Genomic DNA, 24,109 nt, shown 5'->3' with positions numbered 1-24,109 from the left:
CCACTGCTCTACCTACCTCTGTGTCGTCAAGTATACTATCCATTCATACCTGTGGTGCATTTCAGTTTTGCACAGTTTGCTGACCACCAGTATATACTATATAGCAGTACGGTACAGTAGGCCACTGCTCTACCTACCTCTGTGTCGTCAAGTATACTATCCATCCATACCTGTGGTGCATTTCAGTTTTGCACAGTTTGCTGACCACCAGTATATACTATATAGCAGTACGGTACAGTAGGCCACTGCTCTACCTACCTCTGTGTCATCAAGTATACTATCCATCCATACCTGTGGTGCATTTCAGTTTTGCACAGTTTGCTGACTACCAGCAGTACGCTACAGTAGGCCACTGCTCTACCTACCTCTGTGTCGTCAAGAATACTATCCATCCATACCTGTGGTGCATTTCAGTTTTGCACAGTTTGCTGACCACCAGTATATACTATATAGCAGTACGGTACATTATGCCACTGCTCTACCTACCTCTGTGTCGTCAAGTACACTATCCATCCATACCTGTGGTGCATTTCAGTTTTGCACAGTTTGCTGACCAACAGTATATACTATATAGCAGTACGGTACAGTAGGCCACTGCTCTACCTACCTCTGTGTCGTCAAGTATACTATCCATCCATACCTGTGGTGCATTTCAGTTTTGCACAGTTTGCTGACCACCAGTATATACTATATAGCAGTACGGTACAGTAGGCCACTGCTCTACCTACCTCTGTGTCGTCAAGTATACTATCCATCCATACCTGTGGTGCATTACAGTTTTGCACAGTTTGCTGACCACCAGTATATAATATATAGCAGTACGGTACAGTAGGCCACTGCTCTACCTACCTCTGTGTCGTCAAGTATACTATCCATCCATACCTGTGGTGCATTTCAGTTGTGCGCAGTATATATAATAGTAGGCCATTGCTATTGATATATTACTGGCATATAATTCCACACATTAAAAAACGGAGAACAAAAATGTGGAGGGTAAAATAGGGAAAGATCAAGATCCACTTCCACCTCGTGCTGAAGCTGCTGCCACTAGTCATGGCCGAGACGATGAAATGCCATCAACGTCGTCTGCCAAGGCCGATGCCCAATGTCACAGTAGAGAGCATGTAAAATCAAAAAAAATAAAGCTCAGTAAAATGACCCAAAAATCTAAATCAAAATCGTCTGAGGAGAAGCGTAAACTTGCCAATGTGCCATTTACGACACGTAGTGGCAAGGAATGGCTGAGGGCCTGGCCTATGTTCAAGGCTAGTGGTTCAGCTTCACATGAAAATGGAAGCACTCATCCTCCTGCTAAAAAACTTAAAAGAGTTAAGATGGCAAAAGCACAGCAAAGAACTGTGCGTTCTTCTAAATCACAAATCCCCAAGGAGAGTCCAATTGTGTCGGTTGCGATGCCTGCACCTCTTTTTTCTTTCATTTTTGTTTGCATCATGTGCTGTTTGGGGACTATTTTTGGAAGTGCCATCCTGTCTGACACTGCAGTGCCACTCCTAGATGGGCCAGGTGTTTGTGTCGGCCACTTGGGTCGCTTAGCTTAGTCACACAGCTACCTCATTGCGCCTCTTTTTTTCTTTGCATCATGTGCTTTTTGGGGACTATTTTTTGAAGTGTCATCCTGTCTGACACTGCAGTGCCACTCCTAGATGGGACAGGTGTTTGTGTCGGCCACTTGGGTCGCTTAGCTTAGTCACACAGCTACCTCATTGCGCCTCTTTTTTTCTCTGCATCATGTGCTGTTTGGGGACTATTTTTTTAATCTGCCATCCTGTCTGACACTGCAGTGCCACTCCTAGATGGGCCAGGTGTTAGTGTCGACCACTTGTGTCGCTTAGCTTAGTCACACAGCTACCTCATTGCGCCTCTTTTTTTCTTTGCATCATGGGCTGTTTGGGGACTATTTTTTAAATCTGCCATCCTGTCTGACTCTGCAGTGCCACTCCTAGATGGGCCAGGTGTTTGTGTCGGCCACTTGGGTCGCTTAGCTTAGTCATCCAGCGACCTCGGTACAAATTTTAGGACTAAAAATAATATTGTGAGGTGTGATGTGTTCAGAATAGACTGAAAATGATTGGAAATTATGGTTATTGAGGTTAATAAAACTATGGGATCAAAATGACCCCCAAATTCTATGATTTAAGCTGTTTTTGAGGGTTTTTTGTAAAAAAAAAACACCCGAATCCAAAACACACCCGAATCCGACAAAAAATTTTCAGGGAGGTTTTGCCAAAACGCGTCCGAATCCAAAACACGGCCGCAGAACCGAATCCAAAACAAAAACACAAAACCCGAAAAATTTCCGGTGCACATCACTAGTATACATACAGACTGTCTGACATGCCTCAAAGAGGGAGGTGATACTTATCTATGTCCAGGGCGCATACAAAACGTTCAACATAAAAAATACATCCCTTATTATTGAAGATGAATGATTTCATTCAAGATTAGGACTATCTAGGGTATTCAATTATCCGCAAATTCGCGGCAATTTTTCGCCCGAAATTTTTTCGCGGCAATCGGCCGAAAATTGCCGCGGAAAACGCTCCATTTTTCGACCTATTCAATTCCGACCGGGTTTCACGTGAAAATTCTTGCAGTGAAAAGTGCAGGTGAAAATGGGGAAATCAGCCTGTACCCCAAAAAATGCTAAACTAACATAGGAAAACAGAAGAGAAGTGTGTTAGAGATCACATTAGAGCAGACATGTCCAAACTGCGGCCCTCCAGCTGTTGTAAAACTACATATCCCAGCATGCCCTGACAGTTTTGCTGTCAGAGAATGCTAAAGCTGTGTCAGGGCATGCTGGGATGTGTAGTTTCTCAACAGCTGGAGGGCCGCAGTTTGGACATGCCTGCATTAGAGAGTTTTTGGGGACTTAAATTGTGTGAAATGGCGGTTATATGCATTTTTTTTTAAATGCAAAAAAATGATAGAAAGCAAGTTTTTTGAGCAAAATAAATGCTCTCATTAAATTTGGGGTACATGAAAATGGGTATAAGTATATATTTGGGTCATTTTAGGGTACTTTAAAAAAAAGTGGAAACAGACCGATTACTCCCATCTGCAAGCCTAAAAAACACCGGTCCCATTCATAAAGCACCCCAATATACCTGTCCCATACCTTGAACCCCAATTTCCATCACTTTTTACTTTTTCACCCCAAAAATGACATGTCATTATTGGCCAATTAAAAATAATTAAAAACTTCAACGTGCCTAATTAGTCATAAAGGGGGGTGTCCCAGGAGTTCTGTACCATATCCAAACATTTTTACCTTAAAATAGTGACTTTTCCCAACTTTTCACCTGCTTCAGAGAAGGTGAAGTGAAATTAGTGAAAACATGATCACCGATAAATTTTCCAGGATAATTGAATAGGCTGTAATTGCATTTCACGTGAAAAGTCCGGTTTTTCACCCGAAAACCGGACTTTTCACGTGAAAAGTCCGTTATCACTGCTAATTGAATATGGCCCTATCTCTGTAACAGTTTCATACCGTGTCGTAAATTGTACTCTACAACTGTTCTTCATATGAAACTGTTCTACACATGTATTCTTTTGTTGTTTTTTATCCCTCTGCATGAATTGGAAGAAATCTACGACACATTAGAAGAAGAATATTCTGAACAGACATATTCCTAATCTTCATTTGAAGGAAATCATTCATCTTCAATCAGTGCCGTAACTAGGCATTTTAGCGCTGTGTGCAAGAAACGACATTGGCGCCCCCCCACCCCCCCATGTAAGATAGGGGCAGTGAAAAATATATAGGGGCGTGGATTCATGGGGAAGGGGCGTGGCCACAAAATAATAGCAATTCATACTACGGTGCACAGTAGTCTCCATTGTTCAAATTACGCTGCACAGTAGCACCACTACACCAGGTAGAGCCCCTTTTATACATTACAGCAGAGAGCGTCCCCCTTTTTACACATTACAGCAGACAGTCCCCCTTTTTACATATTGCGGTAGCCAGTCCCCCTTTTTACACATTGCGGCAGACAGCGTCCCCGTTTTTACACATTACAGCAGACAGCGTCCCCGTTTTTACACATTACGGCAGACGGTGTCCCCCTTTATACACATTGTGGCAGCCAGTCCCCCTTTTTACACATTACGGCAGCCAGTCCCCCTTTTTTACACATTGCGGCAGCCAGTCCCCCCTTTTTACACATTGCGGCAGCCAGTCCCCCTATTTACACATTACGGCAGCCAGTCCCCCTATTTACACATTACGGCAGCCAGTCCCCATTTTTACACATTGCGGCAGCCAGTCCCCCTTTTTACACATTGCGGCAGCCAGGCCCCCTTTTTACACATTGCGGCAGCCAGGCCCCCTTTTTACACATTGCGGCAGCCAGGCCCCCTTTTTACACATTATGGCAGACGGTGTCCCCCTGAGAGAGAGAGAGAGAGAGATACTTACCATCTCCCCGCTGACAGGCTCCTCGTGCAGCTCTCTCGGTGCAGGCAGGGGAGAAGCAGGAGGAGGGAGGGGGACTGGAGCCGCAGCAGCGCTATGTCATTAGTAGTAAGCGCCACTGCAGCTGTCCCCTCTCCTTCCGTATTGGCTGCCCGACGCTGCTGTGGATGCTGGGATGGAGGAACCGCATCCCAGCAAGGAAGGAGAGGGGACTGCTGCTGCGGCGCTTACTACCAATGAAATAGCGCTGCTGCGGCTCCAGTCCCCCTCCCTCCTCCTCCTTCTCCACTGCCCGGCGCTGTAGCTCTCCTCCACAGCGCGGCGGCGCACGGCGCAGACTTCAGAGGCGGCATGTAATGAGTCAATTTGACTCATTACATGCCGCTGGCCGTGCGCCCTCAGGGCAACTGCGCTGTGTGCCAAGCCCACTTGGCACACACGTAGTTACGGCCCTGTCTTCAATTATAAGGGATGTATTTTTTATGTTGAATGTTTTGTATGTGCCCTGGACATAGATTAGTGTCACCTCCCTCTTTGTTGCATATGGGGGGTAATTCCAAGTTGATCGCAGCACGAAATTTTTTAGCAGTTGGGCAAAACCATGGAGGTCATTCCGAGTTGTTCGCTCGCAAGCGGATTTTAGCAGATTTGCTCATGCTAAGCCGCCGCCTACTGGGAGTGAATCTTAGCATTTTAAAATTGCGAACGATGTATTCGCAATATTGCGATTACACACCTCGTAGCAGTTTCTGAGTAGCTTCAGACTTACTCGGCATCTGCGATCATTTCACTGCTTGTCGTTCCTGGTGTGAAAACACACCCAGCGTTCGCCCAGACACTCCTCCGTTTCTCCGGCCACTCCTGCGTTTTTTCCGGAAACGGTAGCGTTTTTTCCCACACGCCCATAAAACGGCCTGTTTCCGCCCAGTAACACCCATTTCCTGTCAATCACATTACGATCGCCAGAACGATGAAAAAGCCGTGAGTAAAATTACTAAGTGCATAGCAAATTTACTTGGCGCAGTCGCAGTGCGAACATTGCGCATGCGCATTAAGCGGAAAATCGCTGCGATGCGAAGATTTTTACCGAGCGAACAACTCGGAATGAGGGCCTATGTGCACTGCAGGGGAGGCAGATATAACGTGCAGAGAGAGTTAGATTTGGGTGTGGTGAGTTCAATCTGAAATCTAAATTGCAGTGTAAAAATAAAGCAGCCAGTATTTACCCTGCACAGAAACAAAATAACCCACCCAAATCTAACTCTCTCTGCAAATGTTATATCTCCCCCCCCTGCAGTGCACATGTTTTGCCCAACTGCTAAAAAATGTCCTGCTGCGATCAACTTGGAATTACCCGCATTGTTTCTGTAAAAACTTTGATTTTTATGTTGATATTGTCAGTGTACAGGCAGCTTTGCGTCAAATAGGTGAACCATTCACAATTTTCCTTTTATCTGTCTGACATGCTTACTTGTATGCTGTCACTCATATAATCCTCCACCATTCTTTCAATGGTGACAGAATCATATGCAGTGACAGAAGACATGTCAGTAATCATTGGCAGGTCCTTCAGTCCGGACCAGATGCCAGCTTTCGCACCTGACTGCCTTGAATCACCAGCGGGTGGGCTAGGAAATCTTATCCTTTTCTTTGCAGCCCCAGTGGTGGGAAAAATTGAAGGAGTAGCTGTTGACGGGTCACATTCCGCTTGAGTTTACAATTTGCACCTCTGCAGACTTGTGTCTGCCGGAAAGAGAGGTACAACGTAGGCTTTAAACCTGGGATTGACAATGGTGGCCAAAATGTAGTGCTCTGATTTCAATAGATTGACCACCCTTGAATCCTGGCAAAGCGAATGAAGGGCTCCATCCACAAGTACCACATACTTTGTGTAATCACTCTGTCTTAGCTCCTTTTTTAATTTCTCCAGCTGCTTCTGCAAAAGCCTGATGAGGGGGATGACCTGACTTAACCTGGCAGTGTCTGAACTGACTTCACGTGTGGCAAGTTCAAAGGATTAGAGAACCTTGCACAAGACGGAAATTATTCTTCACTGCGCTTGAGTCAGGTGAATTCCCCCTCCTTTGCCTATATCATAGGTGGATGTATAGGCTTTAATGTCCTTTTGCTGCTCCTCCATCCTCTGAAGCATATAGAGTGTTGAATTCCACCTCGTTACCACCTCTTGCTTCAGTTGATGGTAGGGCAGGTTCAGGAGTGTTTGCTGGTGCTCCAGTCTTCAGCATGCAGTGGCAGAATGTCGAAAGTGGCCGCAATTTTTCGGGCCACCGACAGCATCTTCTGTACACCCCTGTAATTTTTCAAAAAATTCTGCACCACCAATTTAATTGTATGTGCAAAACATGGGATGTGCTGGAATTTGCCCAGTTGTAATGCACGCACAATATTGGTGGCGTTGTCCGATATCACAAATCCCCAGGAGAGTCTAAGTGGGGTTAGCCAATGCCCGATGATGTCCCTCAGTTTCCTTAAGAGGTTTTCAGTAGTGTGCCTCTTACGGAAAGCGGTGATATACAGCGTAGCCTGCCTAGAAATGAGTTTGGATTTGTGAGATGCTGCTACTGGTGCCGCTGCTGCTGTTGTTGCTGCGGGAGGCAATACATCTACCCAGTGGGCTGTCACAGTCATATAGTCCTTGGTCTGGTATGTTCCACTTGTCCATATGTCCGTGGTTAAGTGGACACTGGATACAACCACATTTTTTTAGGATACTGGCGATACTTTTTCTGACGTCTCTGTGCATTCTCGGTATCGCCTGCCTAGTGAAGTGGGATTTGGTACCGGGGACACAATACCTCCATCAATTGTCTAAATCCCACTGCACTAATGGCGGATAACGGATGCACGTCTAACACCAACATAAGTGTCAAGGCCTCAGTTATCTGCTTTGCAACAGGATGACTGCTGTCATATTTCAATAAAACAAAAAGGTGGAGAAAAAAGTGTCAGAGTGCGCTCAGGAACAGCAGCAGGTGTGAAAAATTCTGTCTAGGAGGGTGCTCTCAACCTCCCCACATATAGACTAAAACAACAAGAGTGACAGAAAATGGATCACAATGCGCTAAAAATAGTGTAATAAATATAAAACTGGATACATTCACCAATAATTCTTTCCTCCTCCACGTTAACGTAGGTGGATCTATTCCTCATGTGCATGTAAGGAAATTGAGAAAAATATATACCATATGGTGAAGTACAGTTTAATAAATTAAAAACATAATTTCCAGTATCAATCAAAGAAAGTGCAAGTGCAATAGCATGATAACAGCAATAGTGGGGAATCCTCTGGAGGCTGCAAAAATGAACAATTACCGGCTGGATGCAAGGTTATTCACACAGAACAATCTCGACGGCATAAAAAGTCTGTTGGATAGCCCGGGTTCCTTAGACCATGTATGCAGATGGTTTTCACTGTCGGGTCTTAGTCCAGTCAGCTGCCTCCGTCACCCCACGTCCACCTGCACTTGCACTTTCTTTGATTGATACTGGAAATTATGTTTTTAATTTATTAAACTGTACTTCACCATATGGTATATATTTTTCTCAATTTCCTTACATGCACATGAGGAATAGATCCACCTACGTTAACGTGGAGGAGGAAAGAATTATTGGTGAATGTATCCAGTTTTATATTTATTACACTATTTTTAGCGCATTGTGATCCATTTTCTGTCACTCTTGTTGTTTTTGCTGTCATATTTCATCTTCCTCACTAAGGACTGTTGTACAGTCAATTGCTTACTGGAAGTAGAACAAGTGGTCTTCTGACTTCCCCTCTGGGATGATGATCAACTCCCAGCAGCAACAACAGCAGCATCGGCAGCAACAGCAGCAGTAGGCGTTCCACTCAAGGATCCTCCCGAGGAATCCTGGTTAGGAGAGAACTCATCAGTCTTGCCAGGGACATGGCCTGCAGGACTACTGACGTTCATGGCTGAGGAGGAAGTGGACATTGACAGAGCGGGTGGTGTGGCTTGCAATAGCTTGGGTACAAGTAGAAGAAGGGATTTAGGTGTCATTGGACTGATTACGCTTTCACCCAAAGTTTTACAACTTCACACTGACTTCTGATGAATGCACTGCAGGTGACGTATAAGGGAGGATGTTCCTAGGTAGTTAACATTCTTACCCCTACTTATTAGAGATTGACAGAGGCAACAGATGGCTTGACACCTGTTGTCCGGATTTGTGGATAAATAATTCCACACCGAAGAGGTGGCTTTTTTGGTGTTTTTTGGTATTTTGCCCAGGCATCACATTGGGCTTCTTCATCCCACGGACAACAGGTGTCTCCCCCGGTGCCTCATTTAAACAAACCACATCACCATCAGAATCCTCATCGTCAACTTCCTCCTCAGCGCCAGCAACACCCATATCCTCATCCTGGTGTACTTCAACAGAGACATCATCAATTTGAATATCAGAAACTGGACTGTGAGTGCTCCTTACAGCACTTGCAGGGGGCATGCAAGTGGTGGAAGGATGCCACCTCTTCCCGTCCAGTGTTGGGAAGGTCAGGCATCGCAACCGCCGACACACTTGGACTCTCCTTGGGGATTTGTGATACCATCTCAGAACGCACAGTTCTTTTCTGTGCTTTTTCGAGCTTAACTCTTTTAATTTTTCAAGCAGGAGGATGAAGGCTTCCATCGTCATTTGAAGCTGAACCACTAGTCATGAACATAGGCCAGGGCCTCAGCTGTTCCTTGCCACTCTGTGTCGTAAATGGCATATTGGCAAGTTTACGTTTCTCCTCAGACCATTTAAATTTCTTTTTTTGAGTCTTTTTACTGAACTTGGGCTTTTTGGATTTTACCTGCCCTCTACTATCACATTGGGCATCGGCCTTCGCAGACGACGTTGATGGCATTTCATTGTCTATGTCATGGCTAGTGGCAGCAGCTTCAGCACTAGAAGGAAGTGGTTCTTGATATTTCCCTATTTTATCCTCCAAATTTTTGTTCTCCATTATTTTTCTAGAGTTATATAACACAATATACGGCACAGGAGCACTGGACATATGGCAGCAGAGGATACCACTGTTACTGGTCATTGGAATGACTGAAGGCTAATGCACAGGACACTACCACTGGTCTGATGCAGAACAACACAGCAACACTGTAAGGGACTTTTTATTATTATACAGCAGCACTGGATATATGGCAGCAGAGGATACCACTGTGACTGGTCACTGGAATGACTGATGACTGATTATTATTATTATTATTATTACATTTTATTTATAGGGCACCACAAGTGTTTTGCAGCGCCGTACAGAGGACAGTACAGGGAGACAAAACTTAGCATAACAGTAAATAAATAACAAAAATAGAGTGCAGGTAACAAAGAGCACCACAATTCTCAAAACATAATACAGCTTAGATGTACAGTAAGTAACGAGGGAGTAATCATTGTACTACTTGGGGCTGGTGGCCATAGATAGAGAGGAGCCTTTACCAGTAGGAGAAAAAGCAGGACACTACCACTGGACTGATGCAGCACAATACACCACCACTGAATTGATCCAGCACAACACAGCACCCTATAAAGCAGCACTGGACATACTGCATGTCAGCAAGAGGACACAACCACTGTGACTGTACAGCTGCAGCACAAGACACGGACACTGAGGACACTGAGAGACCAGAGACACGTCCTCTCTCTACACTCCCCAAACCTGGAGTGAAAATGGCGGGGATGTGCGGCAAAGAACTGTGCGTTCTTCTAAATCACAAATCCCCAAGGAGAGTCCAATTGTGTCGGTTGCGATGCCTGACCTTCCCAACACTGGACAGGAAGAGGTGGCTCCTTCCACCATTTGCACGCCCCCTGCAAGTGCTGGAAGGAGCACCAACAGTACAGTTCCTGATATTCAAATTGAAGATGTCACTGTTGAAGTACACCAAGAAGAGGATATGGATGTTGCTGGCGCTGAGGGGGAAATTGACCAGGAGGATTCTGATGGAGTGGTGGTTTGGTTAAGTCAGGCACCCGGGGAGAAACCTGTTGTCCGTGGGACGAATATGGCCATTGACATGCCTGGTCAAAACACAAAAAAAATAATCACCTCTTCGGTGTGGAATTATTTCAACAGAAATGTGGACAACTGGTGTCAAGCCGTGTGTTGCCTTTGTCAAGCTGTAATAAGTAGGGGTAAGGACGTTAACCACCTAGGAACATCCTCCCTTATACGTCACCTGGAGTGCATGCATCAGAAGTCATTGACAAGTTCAAAAACTTTGGGTGACAGCGGAAGCAGTCCACTGACAACTAAATCCCTTCTTCCTCTTGTACCCAAGCTCCTGCAAACCACACCACCAACTCCCTCAGTGTCAATTTCCTCCTTAGATAGGAACGCCAATAGTCCTGCAGGCCATGTCACTGGCAAGTCTGACGAGTCCTCTCCTGACTGGGATTCCTCCGATGGATCCTTGAGTGTAATGCCTACTGCTGCTGGCGCTGCTGTTGTTGCTGCTGGGAGTCAATCGTCATCCCAGAGGGGAAGGCGGAAGACCACTTGTACTACTTCCAGTAAGCAATTGACTGTCCAACAGTCCTTTGCGAGGAAGATGAAATATCACAGCAGTCATCCTGTTGCAAAGCGGATAACTCAGGCCTTGGCAGCTGTGTTGGTGTTAGATGTGCATCCGGTATCCGGCTTTAGTTCACAGGGACTTAGAGAATTGCTTGAGGTAGTGTGTCCCCGGTACCAAATACCATCTAGGTTCCACTTTTCTAGGCAGGCGATACCGAGAATGTACACAGACGTCAGAAAAAGAGTGTCCTAAAAAATGCAGTTGTACCCAATGTCCACTTAACCACGGACATGTGGACAAGGGGAGCAGGGCAGACTCAGGACTATATGACTGTGACAGCCCACTGGGTAGATGTATTGCCTCCCGAAGCAACAACAGCAGCAGCGTCTTGCAAACGCCAACTCGTTCCTAGGCAGGCTATGCTTTGTATCACCGCTTTCCATTAGAGGCAGACAGCTGACAGCCTCTTACGGAAACTAAGGAACATCATCACAGATTGTCTTACCCCAATTGGACTCTCCTGGGGATTCCTGACATCGGACAACACCACCAATATTGTGCGTCCATTACATGTGGGCAAATTCCAGCACATCCCATGTTTTACACATACAATGAATTTGGTGGTGCAGAATTTTTTTAAAAACGACAGGGGCGTGCAAGAGATGCTGTCGGTGGCCCGAAGAATTGCGGGCCACTTTCGGCATTCAGCCACTGCGTGCCGAAAACTGGAGCACCAGCAAACACTCCTGAACATTCCCCGCCATCAGCTGAAGCAAGAGGTGGTAACGAGGTGGAATTCAACCCTCTATATGCTTCAGAGGATGGAGGAGCAGCAAAAGGCCATTCAAGCCTATACATCTGCCTACGATATAGGGGGGAATGCACCTGACTCAAGCGCAGTGGAGAATGATTTCAACGTTGTGCAAGGTTCAGCAACCCTTTGAACTTGCCACACATGAAGTCAGTTCAGACACTGCCAGCCTGAGTCAGGTCATTCCCCTCATCAGGCTTTTGCAGAAGCAGCTGGAGAGATTGAAGGAGGAGCTATAACGGAGCAATTCCGCTAGGCATGTGGGACTTGTGGATGGAGCCCTTCATTCGCTTAACCAGGATTCACGGGTGGTCAATCTGTTGAAATCAGAGCACTACATTTTGGCCACCGTGCTCGATCCTAGGTTTAAAGCCTACGTTGTATCTCTCTTTCCGGCAGACACAAGTCTGCAGATGTTCAAAGACCTGCTGGTGAGACAATTGTCAAGTCAAGTGGATCGTGACCCGCCAACAGCTCCTCCTTCATTTTCTACCACCACTGGAGCTGCCAGGAAAGGATCAGATTTCTAAAACCACCTGCTGGCGGTGATGCAGGGCAGTCAGGAGCGAAAACGGACATCTGGTCCGGACTGAAGGACCTGCCAACGATTACTGACATGTCGTCTACTGTCACTGCATATGATTCTGTCACCATTGAAAGAATCGTGGAGGATTATATGAGTGACAGCATCCAAGAAGGCACGTCAGACAGTCCGTACGTCAGTGACGTGCGGTGGGGTGAGGCAGAGCCTTTCCTGTCATACTTACGTTTAAACCAGGGTTTTGATTGAATAAAGTATATGAAAAATACTAATAATTTGTTTAAAATATCTTCTTTGCATTATTCTAATAATTTTTATAACCAAAACTCTGGAGTAAAAAGTCTATGGCAGGTGAGGCAGTGCCTCACCTCCTTATCTTTTCAGCACATCTCTGATCAAAACTCATCAAATTCCGAAGAGTTTATACTGCTGTACCTGTGTATAATGCCCAGATGTACCCTTTGACTCATATATTGCATGGAAATCTGGCTCTGGGGTTAGCCAGTGCCTCCTGAGCCATTTATCTCACCGCACGTCCCTGCCGTACGTATACTGGCAGGAAGAAGAGGCAATTTGGAGGCCCTTGCACAAACTGGCTTTATTTTACCTAAGTTGCCCCCCCCCCCCCCCCCCCTCCAGTGTGTACACCGAAAGAGTGTTTAGTGCAGCCGGTAACCTTGTCAGCGATCAGTGTACGAGGTTACTTCCACAAAATGTGGAGAAGATGATGTTCATCAAAATTAATTATAATCAATTCCTCCGTGGAGACATTTACCAGCAATTGCCTCCAGAAAGTACACAGGGACCTGTGATGGTGGATTCCAGTGGGGATGAATTAATACTCTGTGAGGAGGGGGATGTACACAGTGAAAGGGGTGAGGAATCGGAGGATGATGATGAGGTTGACATCTTGCCTCTGTAGAGCCAGTTTGTGCAAGGAGAGATTGATTGCTTCTTTTTTGGTGGAGGCCCAAACCAACTAGTCATTTCAGTCACAGTCGTGTGGCAGACCCTGTCGCTGAAATGATGGGTTAATTAAAGTGTGCATGTCCTGTTTATACAACATAAGGGTGGGTGGGAGGGCCCAAGGACAATTCCATCTTGCACCTCTTTTTTTTTATTTATCTTTGCATCATGTGATGTTTGGGGCCAATTTTTTAAGTGCCATCCTGTCTGACACTGCAGTGCCACTCCTAGATGGGCCAGGTGTTTGTGCCGGCCACTTGGGTCGCTTAGCTTAGTCATCCAGCAACCTCGGTGCAAATTTTAGGACTAAAAATAATAGTGTGAGGTGTTCAGAATAGACTGGAAATGAGTGGAAATTATGGTTATTGAGGTTAATAATAAGAATTTACTTACCGATAATTCTATTTCTCGGAGTCCGTAGTGGATGCTGGGGTTCCTGAAAGGACCATGGGGAATAGCGGCTCCGCAGGAGACAGGGCACAAAAAAGTAAAGCTTTACTAGGTCAGGTGGTGTGCACTGGCTCCTCCCCCTATGACCCTCCTCCAGACTCCAGTTAGGTACTGTGCCCGGACGAGCATACACAATAAGGGAGGCATTTTGAATCCCGGGTAAGACTCATACCAGCCACACCAATCACACCGTACAACTTGTGATCTAAACCCAGTTAACAGTATGACAACAGAAAGGGCCTCTTAAAGATGGCTCCTTAACAATAACCCGAATTAGTTAACAATAACTATGTACAAGTATTGCAGATAATCCGCACTTGGGATGGGCGCCCAGCATCCACTACGGACTCCGAGAAATAGAATTATCGGTAAGTAAATTCTTATTTTCTCTATCGTCCTAAGTGGATGCTGGGGTTCCTGAAAGGACCATGGGGATTATACCAAAGCTCCCAAACGGGCGGGAGAGTGCGGATGACTCTGCAGCACCGAATGAGAGAACTCCAGGTCCTCCTTTGCCAGGGTATCAAATTTGTAAAATTTTACAAACGTGTTCTCCCCCGACCACGTAGCTGCTCGGCAGAGTTGTAATGCCGAGACCCCTCGGGCAGCCGCCCAAGATGAGCCCACCTTCCTTGTGGAGTGGGCTTTTACAGTTTTAGGCTGTGGCAGGCCTGCCACAGAATGTGCAAGTTGAATTGTGTTACAAATCCAACGAGCAATCGACTGCTTAGAAGCAGGTGCGCCCAACTTGTTGGGTGCATACAATATAAACAGCGAGTCAGATTTTCTGACTCCAGCCGTCCTTGCAATGTATATTTTTAAGGCTCTGACAACGTCCAACAACTTGGAGTCCTCCAAGTCGCTAGTGGCCGCAGGCACCACAATAGGTTGGTTCAGATGAAATGCTGATACCACTTTAGGGAGAAAATGCGGACGAGTCCGCAGTTCTGCCCTATCCGAATGGAAGATTAGATAAGGACTTTTATAAGATAAAGCCGCCAATTCAGATACTCTCCTGGCAGAGGCCAGGGCTAGTAACATAGTCACTTTCAATGTGAGATATTTCAAATCCACCTTTTTCAATGGTTCAAACCAATGGGATTTGAGGAAATCTAAAACTACATTTAGATCCCACGGTGCCACCGGAGGCACCACAGGAGGCTGTATATGCAGTACTCCTTTGACAAAAGTCTGGACCTCAGGGACAGAGGCCAATTCTTTTTGGAAGAATATTGACAGGGCCGAAATTTGAACCTTAATGGATCCCAATTTGAGACCCATAGATAATCCTGATTGCAGGAAATGTAGGAAACGACCCAGTTGGAATTCCTCCGTCGGAACCCTCCGATCCTCGCACCACGCTACATATTTTCGCCAAATGCGGTGATAATGTTTCACGGTGACTTCCTTCCGTGCCTTAATCAAGGTAGGAATGACTTCTTCTGGAATGCCTTTCCCTTTTAGGATCTGGCGTTCAACCGCCATGCCGTCAAACGCAGCCGCGGTAAGTCTTGAAAAAGACAGGGACCCTGCTGTAGCAGGTCCCTTCTCAGAGGTAGAGGCCACGGTTCGTCCGTGAGCATCTCTTGAAGTTCCGGATACCAAGTCCTTCTCGGCCAATCCGGAACCACTAGTATTGTTCTTACTCTTCTTTGCCGTATGATCTTCAATACCTTTGGTATGAGCGGCAGAGGAGGAAACACATACACTGACTGGTACACCCAAGGAGTTACCAGTGCGTCCACAGCTATTGCCTGTGGATCTCTTGACCTGGCGCAATATTTGTCCAGTTTCTTGTTGAGGCGAGACGCCATCATGTCTACAATTGGTCTTTCCCAACGGTCTATTAACATGTTGAAGACTTCTGGATGTAGACCCCACTCTCCCGGATGAAGATCGTGTCTGCTGAGGAAGTCTGCTTCCCAGTTGTCCACGCCCGGGATGAACACTGCTGACAGTGCTATCACGTGATTCTCCGCCCAGCGAAGAATCTTGGCAGCTTCTGCCATTGCACTCCTGCTTCTTGTGCCGCCCTGCCTGTTTACATGGGCGACCGCCGTGATGTTGTCCGACTGAATCAACACCGGCTTTCCTTGCAGGAGAAGTTCCGCCTGGCTTAGAGCATTGTAGATTGCTCTTAGTTCCAGAATGTTTATGTGAAGAGACTTTTCCAGGCTCGACCACACTCCCTGGAAGTTTCTTCCTTGTGTGACTGCTCCCCAGCCTCTCAGGCTGGCGTCCGTGGTCACCAGGATCCAATCCTGAATGCCGAATCTGCGGCCTTCTAATAGGTGAGCCTTCTGCAACCACCACAGAAGTGACACCCTTGTCTTTGGTGACAGGGTTATTCGCAGGTGCATCTGCAGATGCGACCCTGACCATTTGTCCAACAGATCCCTTTGGAATATTCTTGCATGGAATCTGCCGAATGGAATTGCTTCGTAAGAAGCCACCATTTTTCCCAGGACTCTTGTGCATTGATGTACTGACACTTTTCCTGGTTTTAGGAGGTTCCTGACCAGATCGGATAACTCCTTGGCTTTTTCCTCTGGAAGGAAAACCTTTTTCTGAACCGTGTCCAGAATCATTCCTAGGAACAGCAGACGAGTTGTCGGGATTAAATGGGATTTTGGAATATTCAGAATCCACCCGTGTTGTCTTAGCACCTCTTGAGATAGTGCTAAAGCTGTCTCCAGCTGTTCTCTGGACCTTGCCCTTATTAGGAGATCGTCCAAGTATGGGATAACTAATACGCCTTTTCTTCGAAGAAGAATCATCATCTCGGCCATTACCTTGGTAAAGACCCGAGGCGCCGTGGACAATCCGAACGGCAGCGTCTGAAACTGATAGTGACAGTTTTGAACAATGAACCTGAGGTACCCCTGGTGTGCGGGGTAAATCGGAACGTGTAGATACGCATCCTTGATGTCCAAGGATACCATAAAGTCCCCTTCTTCCAGGTTCGCTATCACTGCTCTGAGTGACTCCATCTTGAACTTGAACTTTTTTATGTAGAGGTTCAAGGACTTCAGATTTAGAATAGGCCTTACCGAGCCATCCGGCTTCGGTACCACAAATAGAGTGGAATAATACCCCTTTCCTTGTTGTAATAGGGGTACTTTGACTATCACCTGCTGAGCGTACAGCTTGTGAATGGCTTCCAACACCCTCTCCCTTTCGGAAGAGACGGTTGGTAAGGCAGACTTCAGGAAACGATGAGGAGGATCCGTCTCTAATTCCAACCTGTACCCCTGAGATATTATCTGCAGGATCCAGGGGTCTACCTGCGAGTGAGCCCACTGCGCGCTGTAATTTTTGAGACGGCCCCCCACTGTCCCCGAGTCCGCTTGAGAGGCCCCAGCGTCATGCTGAGGTTTTTGCAGGAGCCGGGGAGGGCTTCTGTTCCTGGGAAGGAGCTGCCTGTTGGTGTCTCTTCCCTCTTCCTCTGCCTCGTGGCAGGTACGACAAGCCCTTTGCTCTCTTATTTTTGTAGGAGCGAAAAGGCTGCGGTTGAAAGGTCGGTGCCTTTCTCTGTTGGGGAGTGACTTGAGGTAAAAAAGTGGATTTCCCGGCAGTAGCCGTGGCCACCAAGTCTGATAGACCAACTCCAAATAACTCCTCCCCTTTATACGGCAAAACCTCCATGTGACGTTTTGAATCCGCATCGCCTGTCCACTGTCGTGTCCATAAGGCTCTTCTGGCTGAAATGGACATAGCACTCACCCGAGATGCCAGTGTGCAAATATCCCTCTGTGCATCACGCATATAGATAAATGCATCCTTTATTTGTTCTAACGACAGTAAAACATTGTCCCTATCTAGGGTATCAATATTTTCAATCAGGGATTCTGACCAAACTACTCCAGCACTGCACATCCAGGCAGTTGCTATAGCTGGTCGTAGTATAACACCTGCATGTGTGTATATATTCTTTTGAATAACTTCCATCTTTCTATCTGATGGATCCTTAAGTGCGGCCGTCTCAGGAGAGGGTAACGCCACTTGTTTGGATAAGCGTGTGAGCGCCTTGTCCACCTTAGGGGGTGTTTCCCAGCGCGCCCTAACCTCTGGCGGGAAAGGGTATAATGCCAATAACTTTTTTGAAATTATCAACTTTTTATCAGGAGCAACCCACGCTTCATCACACACGTCATTTAATTCTTCTGATTCAGGAAAAACTGTTTGTAGTTTTTTCACACCATACATAATACCCTGTTTTACGGTATCTGTAGTATCAGCTAAATGTAACGTCTCCTTCATTGCCAAAATCATATAACGTGTGGCCCTACTGGAAAATACGTTTGAATTTCTACCGTCGTCACTGGAATCAGTGCCCGTGTCTGGGTCTGTGTCGACCGACTGAGGCAAAGGGCGTTTTACAGCCCCTGACGGTGTTTGAGGCGCCTGGACAGGCATTAATTGATTGTCCGGCCGCCTCATGTCCTCAACTGACTGTTTAAGGGAAGATAAACCATCACGTAATTCCACAAATAAAGGCATCCATTCTGGTGTCGACCCCCTGGGGGGTGACATCTGCATATTTGGCAATTGCTCCGCCTCCACACCAATATCGTCCTCATACATGTCGACACCACGTACCGACACACACCGCAAACTCACAGGGAATGCTCTAATGAAGACAGGACCCACTAGCCCTTTTGGGGAGACAGAGGGAGAGTCTGCCAGCACACACCACAAAGCGCTATATATACAAGGGATATCCTTATATTAAGTGCTCCCTTATAGCTGCTTTAATATATATATATATAGCCATTAATGTGCCCCCCCTCTCTGTTTTACCCTGTTTCTGTAGTGCAGTGCAGGGGAGAGACCTGGGAGCCGTTCTGACCAGCGGAGCTGTGACAGAAAATGGCGCCGTGTGCTGAGGAGATAGGCCCCGCCCCTTTTTCGGCGGGTTCTTCTCCCGCTATTTTTCCAGTCAGGCAGGGGTTAAATATCTCCATATAGCCCCTATGGGCTATATGTGAGGTATTTTTAGCCTTGTATAAGGTTTATATTTGCCTCTCAGAGCGCCCCCCCCCAGCGCTCTGCACCCTCAGTGACTGCCCAGTGAAGTGTGCTGAGAGGAAAATGGCGCACAGCTGCAGTGCTGTGCGCTACCTTATGAAGACTGAGGAGTCTTCAGCCGCCGGTTTCCGGACCTCTTCACGCTTCAGCATCTGCAAGGGGGTCGGCGGCGCGGCTCCGGGACCGGACTCCACGGCTGGGCCTGTGTTCGATCCCTCTGGAGCTAATGGTGTCCAGTAGCCAAGCAGCAAATCCACTCTGCATGCAGGTGAGTTTACTACTTTCCCCCTAAGTCCCACGTTGCAGTGATCCTGTTGCCAGCAGGACTCACTGTAAAGAAAAAAACCTAAACTAAACTTTCTCTAAGCAGCTCTTTAGGAGAGCCACCTAGATTGCACCCTTCTCGTTCGGGCACAAAATCTAACTGGAGTCTGGAGGAGGGTCATAGGGGGAGGAGCCAGTGCACACCACCTGACCTAGTAAAGCTTTACTTTTTTGTGCCCTGTCTCCTGCGGAGCCGCTATTCCCCATGGTCCTTTCAGGAACCCCAGCATCCACTTAGGACGATAGAGAAAATACTATGGGATCAAAATTACCCCCAAATTCTATGATTTAAGCTGTTTTTGAAAAAAAACACCAGAATCCAAAACACACCCGAATCCGACAACAATTTTTAAGGAAGGTTTTGCCAAAACGCGTCCGAATCCAAAACACGGCCGCGGAACCGAATCCAAAACCAAAACCCGAAAAATTTCCGGTGCACATCACTAATATATATATATATATATATATATATATATATATATATATATATAGCAGTGGATGGTTGGCTGCACTCACGGCTCGAGAGAGAAACACAGGATTCCCCTTATCGTGTCAACGTTTCAATGTTTGTACTAAAACATTTTCATCAGAACAAATAACAATTTAGAAGTGACTAACCTAAATACCACCTCGGAGTGTCCATGGCGGGCAGCGTCAGGCGGCGCGGGTCAGTCAAATTAAGTCATCACTCACTGCCTGCCTGCAGCGCGTCACGGAGGATCCGAAACTGTGTAGTGATTAAAGAAAAAAAGCAGATGTAAACAAACACCAAAAAACATATACCAAAAAATAAGTAACAAAGCATATAATATAGAATATTAAAAACACTGTAGCGTGTGTGCCCCTGCAATTTGCGCCATATCAAAAAACGGCTTACCTCCATGGAAAAAAACTCAAAGGGTTATAACATTTAATCAGTGCAGTGGGCCCATTAAATACCTAAAGAAAAACAATTATAAGTAGAGCCTCAATATACATGCATCATAACTGATAATATAATAATTTGTTAATGATATAATTTTTTAATCGGTGATCTATTACATTACAATTTATACCCTGTTGGTCTAATCTATCCACAGTGTCACAATGTATCCACTGTTAGTCAGATTCGACCACAGTGTATATAACTAGTTACAATGTATTATGCTACCCATAAATATACAGTATAGAAACAAGGCTCAGCAAAATAGATGAAAAAAGGACATACTGGTCTATAAAAAACATGATAGGCCAGTATGTTCATTCAGTCCTCTAGGAGAGAGGGTGTCCAAGCGAAAAATCCATCTGGATTCATCTTTTAGGAGCAAAAGCCCCCGATTACCTCCCCGAGCTAGAGGAGGAATGTGGTCAATAATTCGATGTTTTAAAACCGCTATTGAGTGTCGTGCAGTTAGAAAGTGCCGTGCGACAGGTTGGTCACTGTGACCCATAGTTAACGCTGACCTAATTGCAGTACGGTGTCCTGCCATCCTTTCTTTGAAGGTACATTCGGTCTTACCCACGTAGTGGAGACAACAAGCTTATGAAGACAGCCTATGATGCATTGGTCACTCCTTTCCCAGTTACTCCCATCTTATATTCACTTCCGAAGATTCATAAAGATTGTCATACTCCACCAGCACATCCCATCATATCAGCCCGTGGTTCTTTATTTCAAAATGTTTCTATATATTGTGATTTTTTCTTACAGCCATGTATTCAGGCTAGAAGTACCTGCCTCAAGGACACCACTACTTTATTGAAGAGCCTGTCAGCCATTGAGAATGTGCCTTCAAATTGCATATTGGCTACTGTTGATGTGTGCAATCTCTATACCTGCATCCCCCATGACACAGGGCTGCAGGCAGTGAGATCGCTTATCACCAACAATGCCAATTATAGGGGCCCTGACGTTGATTTGTTTTTACAGCTTCTGCAGTTAACTTTACAACGCTATTATTTTTTGTTTAATAATAATTATTTTTTACAGCTTCAAGGCTGCTCCATGGGGAGCAATATGTCACCATCTTTCGCTAATAATTTTATGTTTCAGGTTGAGGATCAATTATTCTTTTCATCGAATGACATTAGCTCTAAAATACTGGTTTACTTTCGTTATATAGACGACTTACTGCTATTTTGGACAGGGCCTAAGCAGTTGTTAGAAAACTTACTTGATACTCAACATGTCCAGTTCACCTGTTAAATTCACATACAATATACATTCTTCAATGGTCAATTATTTAGATGTCCATATAGAAATTATTGACCATAAGATCACTACAGATCTATTTGTGAAATCTACAGACAGGAACAATATATTGCTGGCTTCTAGTCATCATCCCATTCCCCTTCGTAAGGGACTCCCGTATTCGCAGAAAATGCGTGCTAGACGAATTGTGATTGATGAGACCAAAATCGAGTCTGCCATCGATAAATTGATCATTAAATTTACTGCAAGGGGTAACTCACATACTGAGCTGGAGGCCACTAAACTTAAAGTACTTAGTACACCGCGGCAAACTACACTCTGTCCGTCAAAAAATAAGACAGTTGATGATAGACTTATTTGGGTCAATAGATTTAACACTTGAAGTAAAGATATTAATCATATCAGCAAGAAATTTTGGCCCATTATTAGTGATGAGCGGGTTCGGTTTCCGAGAAACCGAACCCCCCCGAACTTCACCCTTTTTAGACGGGTCCGAGCCATACTCGGATTCTCCCGTATGGCTCAGTTAACCCGAGCACGCCCGAACGTCATCATCCCGCTGTCGGATTCTCGCGAGATTCGGATTCTATATAAGCAGCCGCGCGTCGCCGCCATTTTCACACGTGCATTGAGATTGATAGGGAGAGGACGTGGCTGGCGTCCTCTCCGTTTATATAGTTAATATATACTACACAGTTGATCTGATTGCTTAGCTTATTGTGGGGAGGATTGGGGAGCAGCTGTTAGGAGTACAGTGCAGAGTTTTGCTAATAGTGACCACCAGTTTTTTATCCGTTCTCTGCCTGAAAAAAACGCTCCATACCATATCTGTGCTCAGTGTGCTGCATGATATATCTGTGCTCACACTGCTTAATTGTGGGGACTGGGGAGCAGCTATAGCAGGAGTACAGTGCACAGTTTTGCTGACAGTGACCACCAGTATACGTTTGTCTGCCTGAAAAACACTCCTGTGGTGTCTTTTTTTTTTAATACTATAAACGCAGTCTGCTGACAGTGTCCACCAGGTCCATTATACTGTATATAGCAGTACGGTAGGCCACTGCTGTACCTACCTCTGTGTCGTCACTCGTCGTCCATAAGTATACTATCCATCCATCTACATTGTATACCTGTGGTGTCTTTTTTTCTTTATACTATAAACGCAGTCTGCTGACAGTGTCCACCAGGTCCATTATACTGTATATAGCGGTACGGTAGGCCACTGGTGTACCTACCTCTGTGTCGTCACTCGTCATCCATAAGTATACTATCCATCCATCTACATTGTATACCTGTGGTGTCTTTTTTTCTTTATACTATAAACGCAGTCTGCTGACAGTGTCCACCAGGTCCATTATACTGTATATAGCAGTACGGTAGGCCACTGCTGCACCTACCTCTGTGTCGTCACTCGTCGTCCATAAGTATACTAAGTATCCATCCATCTACAGTGTATACCTGTGGTGTCTTTTTTTCTTTATACTATAAACGCAGTCTGCTGACAGTGTCCACCAGGTCCATTATACTGTATATAGCAGTACGGTAGGCCACTGCTGTACCTACCTCTGTGTCATCACTCGTCGTCCATAAGTATACTATCCATCCATCTACATTGTATACCTGTGGTGTATTTTTTTTCTTTATACTATAAACGCAGTCTGCTGACAGTGTCCACCAGGTCCATTATACTGTATATAGCAGTACGGTAGGCCACTGCTGTACCTACCTCTGTGTCGTCACTCGTCAGCCATAAGTATACTATCCATCCATCTACATTGTATACCTGTGGTGTCTTTTTTTCTTTATACTATAAACGCAGTCTGCTGACAGTGTCCACCAGGTCCATTATACTGTATATAGCAGTACGGTAGGCCACTGCTGTACCTACCTTTGTGTCGTCACTCGTTGTCCATAAGTATACTAAGTATCCATCCATCTACATTGTATACCTGTGGTGTCTTTTTTTCTTTATACTATAAACGCAGTCTGCTGACAGTGTCCACCAGGTCCATTATACTGTATATAGCAGTACGGTAGGCCACTGCTGTACCTACCTCTGTGTCGTCACTCGTCGTCCATAAGTATACTAAGTATCCATCCATCTACATTGTATACCTGTGGTGTCTTTTTTTCTTTATACTATAAACGCAGTTTGCTGACAGTGTCCACCAGGTCCATTATACTGTATATAGCAGTACGGTAGGCCACTTCTGTACCTACCTCTGTGTCGTCACTCGTCGTCCATAAGTATACTATCCATCCATCTACATTGTATACCTGTGGTGCCTTTTAGTTGTGCGCATTAAAATATGGAGAACAAAAATGTGGAGGTTAAAAAAATAGGGAAAGATCAAGATCCACTTCCACCTCGTGCTGAAGCTGCTGCCACTAGTCATGGCCGAGACGATGAAATGCCATCAACGTCGTCTGCCAAGGCCGATGCCCAATGTCATAGTACAGAGCATGTAAAATCCAAAACACAAAAGATCAGTAAAATGACCCAAAAATCAAAATTAAAAGCGTCTGAGGAGAACCGTAAACTTGCCAATATGCCATTTACGACACGGAGTGGCAAGGAACGGCTGAGGCCCTGGCCTATGTTCATGGCTAGTGGTTCAGCTTCACATGAGGATGGAAGCACTCATCCTCTCGCTAGAAAAAACTTAAGCTGGCAAAAGCACAGCAAAGAACTGTGCGTTCTTCGAAATCACAAATCCCCAAGGAGAGTCCAATTGTGTCGGTTGCGATGCCTGACCTTCCCAACACTAGACGGGAAGAGCTTGCACCTTCCACCATTTGC

At 45.7% G+C, this 24,109-nt stretch overlaps 1 long non-coding RNA gene across 1 annotated transcript in view; it reads right to left on the bottom strand.

Annotated features, from left to right (window-relative positions):
- LOC134965108 (uncharacterized) overlaps nt 1–24,109 on the bottom strand; it is a 180,647-nt gene that overhangs the window by 14,552 nt on the left and 141,986 nt on the right. Inside the window, exon 3 of the long non-coding RNA XR_010188321.1 lies at nt 19,737–19,845. This is a non-coding gene — a long non-coding RNA (uncharacterized LOC134965108). The remainder of the gene's footprint in view (nt 1–19,736; nt 19,846–24,109) is intronic.

Source organism: Pseudophryne corroboree, chromosome 10, assembly GCF_028390025.1.
Source record: "Pseudophryne corroboree isolate aPseCor3 chromosome 10, aPseCor3.hap2, whole genome shotgun sequence".
Lineage (NCBI taxonomy): Eukaryota > Metazoa > Chordata > Amphibia > Anura > Myobatrachidae > Pseudophryne > Pseudophryne corroboree.
This window is presented reverse-complemented; position numbering and strand designations above follow the sequence as displayed.